The sequence below is a fragment of the Chenopodium quinoa genome, unplaced genomic scaffold, assembly GCF_001683475.1.
Source record: "Chenopodium quinoa cultivar QQ74 unplaced genomic scaffold, ASM168347v1, whole genome shotgun sequence".
NCBI classification, from domain to species: Eukaryota; Viridiplantae; Streptophyta; class Magnoliopsida; order Caryophyllales; family Amaranthaceae; genus Chenopodium; species Chenopodium quinoa.
In genome coordinates, this window is record NW_018744304.1 from 4794190 (window position 1) to 4804621 (window position 10432).

Consider the following 10432-nt stretch of genomic DNA (forward strand, 5'->3'; position numbering starts at 1 on the left):
GGGGGCGCTTGTTTGATCATTTGAGTGCATAACCATATGGGATGCTTCAAAGCAACGCTGGTTATGGTATGACGAAGATTTCAATTGCCTTTTGTACTGCTTTGCAGTGAAAGCCGGTTTATATCTTGGTTACAATGGATCATTCAAACGTGAGTTATCTTTAACCTTAGCCGGTTTAAAGCCGTTTGAGTTATGACCGCTAGAACAATGTACCACCCGGAAGGGAGCTGTTCTCTTCGGCGAATTCACCCACATGGGCGTCACCGGATGCCATTTTTTGACATTTGCCGCCTGTGTTTTTGCACAGGGCTTTTTATATATGAAGGAAGATCATCCGGCCATTGGCCTTCGCTTGATCATACGAGCGCATAACCGTAGGGGATGCTTTTAGCAACGCTGGTTATGGCATGACTCCGGCCATTGGCCTCAATTGGATCATCCGGCCATTGGCCTTTGATTGATCGCTAGAACAATGTACCACCCGGAAGGGAGATGTTCTCTTCGACGAATTCACCCGTATGGGCGTCGCCGGACGCCTGCTTGGGCAGACGATTTGTTTTAAATTTTGCCGCCTGCACATTGCACAGGCGGTGTTTCTACTTAAGCCTGCTCAGCATACCTTTTTAGACCTCTTGCGATAAGTATGCTGCCTTTAAGGGAGACTTGAACCAATATAAAATGTTTTCAAAAACCCAAGTAAAATGCGGTATTGAAAACTAAGTAAGGATGTACACAATACTCATATTGAGTTTGTTAGAATGAACCTTCCGGTGGAGGATGCCAACATGATGGTCGGCATTGAAACGCCTCTTGCTAACTCGTGATACCAGGCTCTTCAAATGGTGACAGGCGGCTATGAGACATGCCGCTTGAGTTAGCTTTGAATTTAAGTGCCAAGGGCATTGTCAACCCATATACATGTAGCAAGGCTCCAAGCAACATACACTCGGAAAAGAGCAATAATTTGCTGAGGTACCCAGGCATTCTTCTGAAGCTCTACTTGATGGTACCCCAGACGGTTTGATTTGAGTAGCTTAATTTCGACCCATATAAACAAACGGTTTTATTGAAGTATAATCATGCCGCTGTAGCGTGTGACCACAGGCGGCTGGAGAGTGAGACTCAAACCACCATGGTTCGGCTTGGTGAATACTTGTGCGGCTAACCCATACATGAGGCAACACTTATACAAGAGGGAGGGCTTGACAGGAGGCAATGCTTCACATGAGGCACTATGTATACAGGAGGCACGACTTACGCAGGAGGCAAGACTTACACAGGAGGCAAGACTTACACAGGAGGTAAGACTTACACAAGAGGCAGTGCTTTAAGCCCTACCAACGCAAAAGAGCGTCCAGCCCCACACTTCTTATGAGGTTGCATTGACCCTTGTACCCTCAGCCGGTTTCCTTGGTGTGACAAGAGTATCTACCCAACCGGACAGATCATGCGCTCACTCCATATATACAGAAGGCTTAGCAAGGATGCTTTTCCCAATCGATGCCGATGGCGTAATGCATGCATGCACTATTCATCCGGAATTTTCAAGGCTTATTGCACATATACAGCCGTCCTCATCCGGTTTCGCGAGCTAGACTTTTTTTTTTTTTTTTTTTTGCAATTATAATAATGATTAATCATTAAAGTAATGATTTGACCAACCCATTATTCTAATCAAGCTTACAACCACGATTTAATTCGCATACACACAACCAATTTTGATGGTGTAACACCAGAGCCCCTCATCCGGTTTCGCGAGTTAGACTTCATGCAAATACTCACGGCCGGAGATGGTGGTCAGGACTCTCGATGGGTACAACCAGTGAGAGTGTCGCATGCTGGGTCGGATGCATTATTCTGGGCTGATCATGGAGCTTACTTCATGAGGCGAATTGCTATAGGAACTCTCGCGTATACAGCCAGCATCAAGGTTCACGCCTGCTGTAGCACTGCCCTCTTCACATGCCTCTTGCTTGCCGTTTGCGTGTGAGGAGATGAAGGCTGAGGTGTTGGCTGCCTGGCCTCCGGATCAAATTATTGCATGCGCGCTCGAGACAACCAACATGTGTTTCCTGGATCAAATGCTCACGAAAAGGCTAGCTGCTCAATCCTCACCCCTTGTGCACTCACCCGGTTTTAATTAGGATGGAGACTCGGCTATTAACTGGTGTTGCCTCTCACACCCTCAACCGGTGTTATACTAAGATTGACGCTTAACTAGAAACGGCCAGCAATTATGTGGATTGGTTTGCACATACCCAGTCGGTTTAAGCATCAATGCTAACTCACTTTTGAACACCCGGCATAGGGCCTTAGTCAGGCGCATTCTCTTAATGTATAGGAGGCTGGCTGGCTGGCTGGAATTTGAGCAAACTGTCGCATGTGCAGCTGCTGGGCTTGCTAGGAACATCTTGGCGCTAGCTAATTTTAAAAAATTCGACATAGTCATACATACGGAGCCATTTATGCAGCCGGATTAATGACGATTGCATGGTCTGGGTTGTTATGACACAAGTATCATGATCTGCTAGCCCCAGCCAGCTTCGTTTGGTCCCAGGCGTTTGAACGGTTGTTGTGACGCTAGTATCACAGCCGTCTTAGTGAATGACGCTTGTATGTTAGAGGCATGCTGGCTGCTATTGATGGCAGGGTGGCTGGGATGGTGTTGTTTGTAGGCTAAAATGCTCATTATTTATACGCAATTAACACAACCGTTCTACCATAATGCCTCTTGGTATTGAGTTGCCGCCTAAGCATAGCTTAGCTTCATATTACTCATGCTTGGTGATTCTCATTTGCATGAGCTTCAACCGGCTTTTAATGCAAGAGCACACAGCCGGCTAACATTGTTCATAGTTGCTTTTGAACAAATACCCAGAGCTTGGTTTATACACAGCCGGTTAATTATGCAAGTAGGACAGCCGGTTTTTTTTTTTATTTGCCACATGAGATATCGATATTGCAATGCGTGCTCTTACTTGCAAACACCCAGCCGGTGAATGCCGCTTGTAAGGCTTGGGCTAGGGGCATCAAGATTACTGGACTTGCTGCAGCTTATACCCCGCCGAATATTGTAGGCTTTGAGCCGGATTGCTGCCTGACCACGCATATACTCACAGCCGTAATTTTGCCGCTTGTGTATGTGGAACGCTTGACATGCTAGAGCTGATGGGGTTGTTGATAACACAAGAACCAACGCACCCACAATCAAAACAATCCGGTTGTATGGTCTTAGAGTAATGCCGTTTATATGAGAGTGTTTGCTGGCTGCTCCATGCTTAACCCATATGCACACAACGGAGGTCTTGCGGCAATACCGGTTGTTATCACCAACTATCGGATGCTATAAATTGCTCAAGCTTGGAATGGTGATAGCTCTTGTATGGAGTTGGCCGCCTCCTCATGTGTCATAATGTCGGCTGAGTTCTTGTGCTTGGGGCTAGCTGCATATAAATTGCTCAAGCTTGAAATGGTGATAGCTCTTTTTTTTTTTTTTTTTTTTAATAATCATATTGCTAATCACAAGGGATGTCGGCTGTGAGTGCTTCAAACCGCAGCTACCCAATTCTAGCTTTGAAGGTTAGGCACCTAAATAGCCGGGTGTCTTGCTTGATACTTAGCAATCCTAGCCCCTTGTTCATACACAGCTCATAGTTGGAGGTTGCTCTTCCCAGGCGTTGCAAGGCGAATATAAGGTTGGAGCTTTAAATAGCCATGCCCATGCGTCATTGCTGCCGCCTTACTCATGCGTTATGGCTGCATTAAAATGAGGCACGAGTGGAAGCACTTGAATCATGTGCTCACAACCGGTTTGTATGGTGCAACTCATCCGGTTTTGTGAGCTTGAATTCGATTGCATTCATACAGCCGTCAATAATGCCAGATGCTCAATTGAGTGACCTCATGCATACAAACGGCATAGCTGGCCATGGTTGCAAACATGCCTTTCCCATGCGGCAAAATGTCGCTTGTATGTACTCGTAGTGACAAACCTTTGAGCTCTTTCTTTCATTTGTAGGTACACAGCCGTCCATTACGACGGATGCATGGTGGCTGTCCTTGAACCGGTTGTATCACCACACTTCTTTCATGCGTGATAGGGGTGGTTGTATATGTGAGAATGGAGGCTTGTGATAGTGCCATTGAGTGCCACTAATTGCCGTTTGTGTATACTCGACGTAAAAGCTAAATAATGCATGGTAGCCATGCACTACTCATGAAATGAGTATAAATATACACATAATGGTTCCACTATTGAATATAAATATATGGAATATGGAAATTAGGCGGCCTGACTTGCAATTGCATTTTTTTATTTTTTTTTTATTTTTTTTTTTTTACAAGATGAAAATCATAACAATGATTATGTAAATATCATAATAATGATTTAAGAATAACAATGATGGTCAGCTTATAAATAAAAATATCTTACAAGCTTGAACGCCTGACCCTTGAGAGTTGGTCATATGACGCTTATAACACTTGAAACTCGGTAATATGACGCCTCCTGTGTCAGGAGGGTTTTGTATGACACCTCCTGTACTAGACAGTCGGCCTCACGACGCCTGAGGTACTTGACCGCCTGTATATAGCCTACTGCGTTAACATGCCGACTGATTGAGAGGCTGCCTGGGGGCATGATGCCGCCTGACCCCTGAAAAGGTGTCGACTGCATGCATGGCTGTCCACACGGCATGTATGGCTTGCTGAAGCACATTGTACCGAATGAATTCTGAGGGCCAGAAGGGACGGGCAGGCCGCCTGACTAACCCCCTCGGTTTGATTGTGAATGCCTCATTTGAGGTATTCTAGAAGCTGTCTGGGTAGGACGGCGTTTAAGCCGGCTCAGACATTTAAGACAGGGAGGAGGCACTCGGTTTTTGAACTCAACCGTAGGCCGCCTCCTATCAAGAGGTGGTACAGACTACTGTGAAGTCATCTCAGTGGTACTCTCCCCACAGACGGCGCCAATGTTTCGGGGTTTTTTGATGTGTCCTGCGGGAGAGTTACAACACCGAGACTGACCTCCAGCTCCCTGTACCTGCAAAACAACGGAGACTCCCGAGGGAGTTCTTCCTCCGACGATCAAGGTAGAACGAGTATGAGGAGTATAGTGCTAAATGTAGTAATAACCCCTCCTGAGTCAAGAGGGTTCTGCAATGAAGATTGCTCAATTTTTGGGTTGATTGAATGTGGATTCAATGTATGTTGTGTTTTGTGTTGTTGGGTGTTCGTCCCGTCCTAAATGAGGATGGTTCCTCTATTTATAGAGAAGGAGATCAATCCCTTTCTAGGGTTTGGTGACACGCGTCAGCAGACTATTGGGACACATGTTTGAGTACTTATCCGTTTTGATGTTGTCAAACGTCTGCTGTACAAGGCAATTATGAAGGCAACACTCATGCGACTAGGGCCTCTAGGTAAGGAAAGCCTTATAAAAGACTGTGAAAATGTATGGCCGTGCTCAGATGGATTTTAGAAATCATCTGCTCTTTACAGTCGAACTCGGAAATCGAGAAACACTTCTAGACGTAATAAGCATGACGATGAATCTTACCTTATAGTTCATGAAGAGGCATTAAGTGACATAGGAAAAAGGAAATACAAATAGGGCACACCAGTCCAGAAGGACAAGTGGGAGATTGAAAGGAATGGTGTCTTTCGAACAAGTGTATTATTCCGATAGAGGGTTCAGAATTAACTAGGAAACCTAATTATTCAGTGAGGTTAAGTGATAGAACTTCCTAGTTGGTGGCCGCTTCTAATTAGTAATATTAATATATAATTAATATTACAGTTTGCTCTTAACTGAACCCTTCGGGTCACACCCAATCGTGTAATCGAACAAAGGCGACGAATTAATTCGAATGATTAATTAAGTCGATAGAGATTTTACGAACTCAAACGTTTGATTCCGAGGTTAGAGCGTCGATGTCGAGCGTTGAACTCAAAAGTTATGGCGTGAAGGCCTAGCCTCGGATTGGCCTAGCAAATCGATAACTAGGAAACATAAGTTAGCAAGGCTGCTAGCCATGCACTAGCCTCGGCCGCAAGCTTAGCAGCCACGCATGTGCGCTGCTGGGCATGCTTGCCGAGCTAGCTAGCTAGCAGCGCATGGCCTCGTAAGCATGGTTGTGCTGGGCGAGCTAGCAGCGCTACCATCAGCCTGGAAGTAGGTCGATGCTATCAGCGCTAGCACCAGCCTACAAGCACAAAAGAAGGCTTAACACTAGCCTGCTAGCGCCCAACATCTTGCGTGGGCTTGCGGCGTGCTAGCAGGCCCAGCCAAGGGCAAGGCCGCCAGCTGGGCGTCCCTTGGAGCCCAAGGCTTGAGGCTGGTCATCCTTGTGTTGACCAAGGGTGAGTTGCCGGTTTTGCTTGCTCCCCAAGGGGATGGTTTGTTGTCGTTACCTAACACCTCCGTTTCATTTCCAATTATCATTTGATTATTTTTTATGTTATTTAATTTAATTTAGAGTTAAATTAATTGCTTAATTTTTCTCACATATCATTTCTCTCACATGGAAAGGTGAGTGATGTTTTTGGGAGCCTTTGCCTATAAATACCAACCTTAGGGGTTGGGATTATTCACTTGAGTTGAACTCAATAAGGTATCTCCCAAAAGTGTGAGAAAGCCTTTATGTTCGTAATACTCTAATTTTCTATTGGTCTAGCCTCGTCTAAGCTACAAGATAGGGACCCGTTTGGGCGCGTGTGTGTGCAATGAAGGAGGATTTTCACTTGCAAGTCTAGAGATTTCCATGTTCTTGCTCGAGGTTCGTGAGAAGCATGCTTCAAGGGTGAGGAAGTATTTTCCTTACTTTCTCTCTCTCCCTCTTTGTATGTTTATGTGTTTATTGCTTGTAATAAATGCATGTTGGGTTATTTAGTTGTATTAATTATGCATCCGATCCTTTGTGGGTTTTGTTTCCGCGCTGTTTCGGACACCAAAAAACCTTATAGTTTTGTACCATCCGCCCAGCCCTCCGAGTACACCTGGACACTCTATCTTAAATGAGTTGGGGGAAGAGTCTGGGAGCAATAGTTCCGGCTCTGTACACAGGTTGTCCCATTCAGATCAGGGCCGTCTATATCAAATGAGGAGTCTGAAGGCTTCGAGGCAGAGTCTTCGCTGTCTGTTGAGGCGAGAGCAGCCACCTCCATGGGGGGGTGAAGGAGAGGCTTCCATCACTCACAAGGAAGATTTTTCCTTCTACTATCATCATATTACAGCTAACAAGCAAAAGTCCATGTTTAAGAAGCTGGACGAATTTCGAACTACCCATTTCATGAGGTCTGGTTATGAAATCCATGTCCCCGACTTGGAGGACACTGTCGTCTGCCGGCTGGGTCCAGCTATGGAGACCAGTGCTTTGGCTGCTTTAGAAGCAGCCATCCAGGCTAGCCTTAGATTCCCTCTCCACGCGGCTGTAGAGAAAATTCTAGAAGGGTATCGCCAAGGTATTTGGAAACTTGCCCTAAAATCATCGGTTATCATTTTGGGGTATGTTGCCGCCTGTGAAATGCTCAAAGTTGAGCCGAGCTTTAAAGAATTTGCCAAGGTGCATTATATGAGCAGGACTCCTAAGGCAAGTGGCTCCGGCTGATACACCCTAACAAGCCATAAGGGGTATATGATGGTCATTGGCAAGGAGTCCAAATGGAAGGGGTGGCAGAACAAGTTTTTCATTGTGTCTTCATCCGACACCTAGAGGAATCGAAAGTTCAACTCCTAGAACCGTGACCCTTATCTCCTAGGACAGATGATAATTTTGCCACCTGTCCTTTAATAGGGTTGGGACCAGATCCTTAAGCTTGGCCTCTTCAAAGTCACCATCCAAGCTATAGAGGGAATGAAAGAAAAAGAAATAATTCCCCATAGCCAAATTCCCAAATTTGAGTAGTTGGCTGACAACACCTATTTAGCCGCTTGTGGCCTTAGCTCGGAAAAGCCTAGAGGTGGACGGCCAGATGTGCCATTAAACTTGGCAATTTGCCAAGTCTTGTCAATGTAACATCTAGCTTGTTTTGTGCATAAGAAGCAATGGAGCACCTTTCTTCTAGCAAGAAGCCTGCCAACTCTATAGGTGCCTACCGCCTGATGAAAAAGCGGAAGGCTGAGGAGTTCAAAAAAGACCAACTGGCTAATGTAAAGATCTTCAGTTTTCTTTTCGTATTTTGTATACAAGCGGCTTTTCTTTTTCCGCTTTCTACTAACTTACTTTGGTTGATACTTTGCAGGAGGGACATAATAGACCGCTAGCGCCGCCTCAACTAATCTAGAAACTGCAAAAGCAGACGACGGATGATTTTAAGATTCTTGGCAAGTCTAGGAAGCATGTGGCAGACAAGCCCCTTCCATCTTCCTAGGCGGGGAACGACTCTCATCCCTCTACCAGAGGCAAGTCCCCCGCCTCTCTTGAAGGTTTAAAGAAGCTTGACGCCTACAAGGTGTCAAAGGGTGGCCAGCCACCCACTGCTGTTATCGGCTCAGCAGCAACAGGCAGGAGCAAATCTCCTATGGAGAAGGAGGGAGCTATTGCCCAAGGTGTCTCAGAATTTTATCCCTTGCCTTACCTTTGTAGTGTTAAGTCATATCAGTAGTCGCCAAGAAGCTGTGAGGACACCCGGTCTATTGGTCAGGCTTACATCAGCTACTTAAAAGATGTTGATTGTGCAGATGTCAGCCAAAGGTTAGATATTCAATAGTTTACAAAGAATATGCTCAAGGCCGTCTCCTCTATCGAGAGGGAGTTCGTGAGAGGGGTCGGAACCCTTAACTTCGACGTCATCCTGGCTCTGCTGGCTGAGGTATTCTGGCTTTAAATAAAATATTTTTCTAACTCTTTTCTGCCGTCTGTTATTATCAAAGTGCTCTTGCCGGGTGTCGGCGATGCTGCGAGTGAACAGGCTCAAGAAGCCATTCTCTGAAAAAAAAAAAAAATAAAAAGGTAGAAGTTGACAAAGAACGGGTTGCCTCTTCCGTTGATAGAGCCATGTTTGACATATTAAAAAATGAGGCACTAACCCGTGGTATCCTGTATTTACAAGTGACTGCCAATCTACAGGTCATGGCCGACTTGGAGGTGGCCCAAAACAAAATGTCTGAGTTGGAGGCTAAGCTCAAGACGACTAACTCTAACCTCAATTCCTTGGAGGACGCTAATCAAGAGGCTGAAGGCCTTCGAAATCAGAATGCGGCCTTGAAATGCAAACTGTCTAACCAAGAGATCCAGCTGAGGAGGTAGTTCAAGGCCAGGGTCGAGGAAGAGAAGGCTAATCTGATTGCTGAGAATGAGGCCGACTACGACACTCGCATGAGGATGACTTGGAAAACTCTCTTTCTTGATAGTGACTATACCAGTTAGGCGTGTCAATATGCGGCGGTCACAGATGAGCTTGATGCCCAGCAGCTGCAGGAAGGGTTAGAGGAGTTGGCGGCCAATTCAACGGATGAGGAGGAGCTTGAGTCTGAGCAGGATGAGCTGGCCAAGGGTGCCAATATGGTGACCGGGGAGTGAGGAGTTCCCTCCTCATAATTAATCTTTTGTGTCTTTCCTTTGGCTGGATGACCCAACACTATGCTTTTTTGGCCTGGGTGCCGAGTATTTATGTATTTTTACCGACCGAGGAGTCGGATTCAACAATGATTTTGCCGGTTGGTATACCGGTTAACAATTTCAAATTTTAATTTATGTGAATATGCCGATTGTGTATTCGGTTTTGCTTCAATTTTTTGCATTTTTTCTTTGCTATATATACTTGTATTTTTACCCAACTTATTAATTGCACGTGGAAACTGTCAAACCGGCTGGCCTCTTGCCCCTGGACGACTGTGTGGTTGGTTTAAAAAAGTAGATTGACTAACTTAGGAATTTTTTACTGAAAGGAGTATGACAAGTTCCTAGTTCAATCAATCACTATTGTGATTGCTTCAAACCAAGTAGACAGTCGTCCGGGGAACAGACGGTATACGCTTGGATATCCAAACGGCCTATGGTATATCCTTGTCCATCAAATAAGGGACCACTCTTAGCCGTCTTGGTCATTCATCCAGGTACATAACCAAATTCCTCTTTGGAGAATAACGTGTGTAGACGTCTTTCTGACGCCTGTCTTATTATTCTTGCTATAAGCAAGTTACTCATTAAGAAAGTTAGACTGTCTAATGACCTTTCTGAAAGATAGGTTAGTAAACCAGTTCAGTAAACAAGTTTAACCCTTTGAAGTAGATGCAAACTATCCCACAGGGAAGGCTACGCTTTTTCACGGCCTATGTTGCCCCATAGCAATTGCAGACGTTTTATAATGTTGCTTTTAAAAATTTACTGTATTTTTAATCTAAGTAGAATAATAGCCGGCCTCCGCCTGTTATCCCATAAGGAAAACGGTTAATTAAGCCATCTTGGTCACACGTTAGATTTTGCAAAAA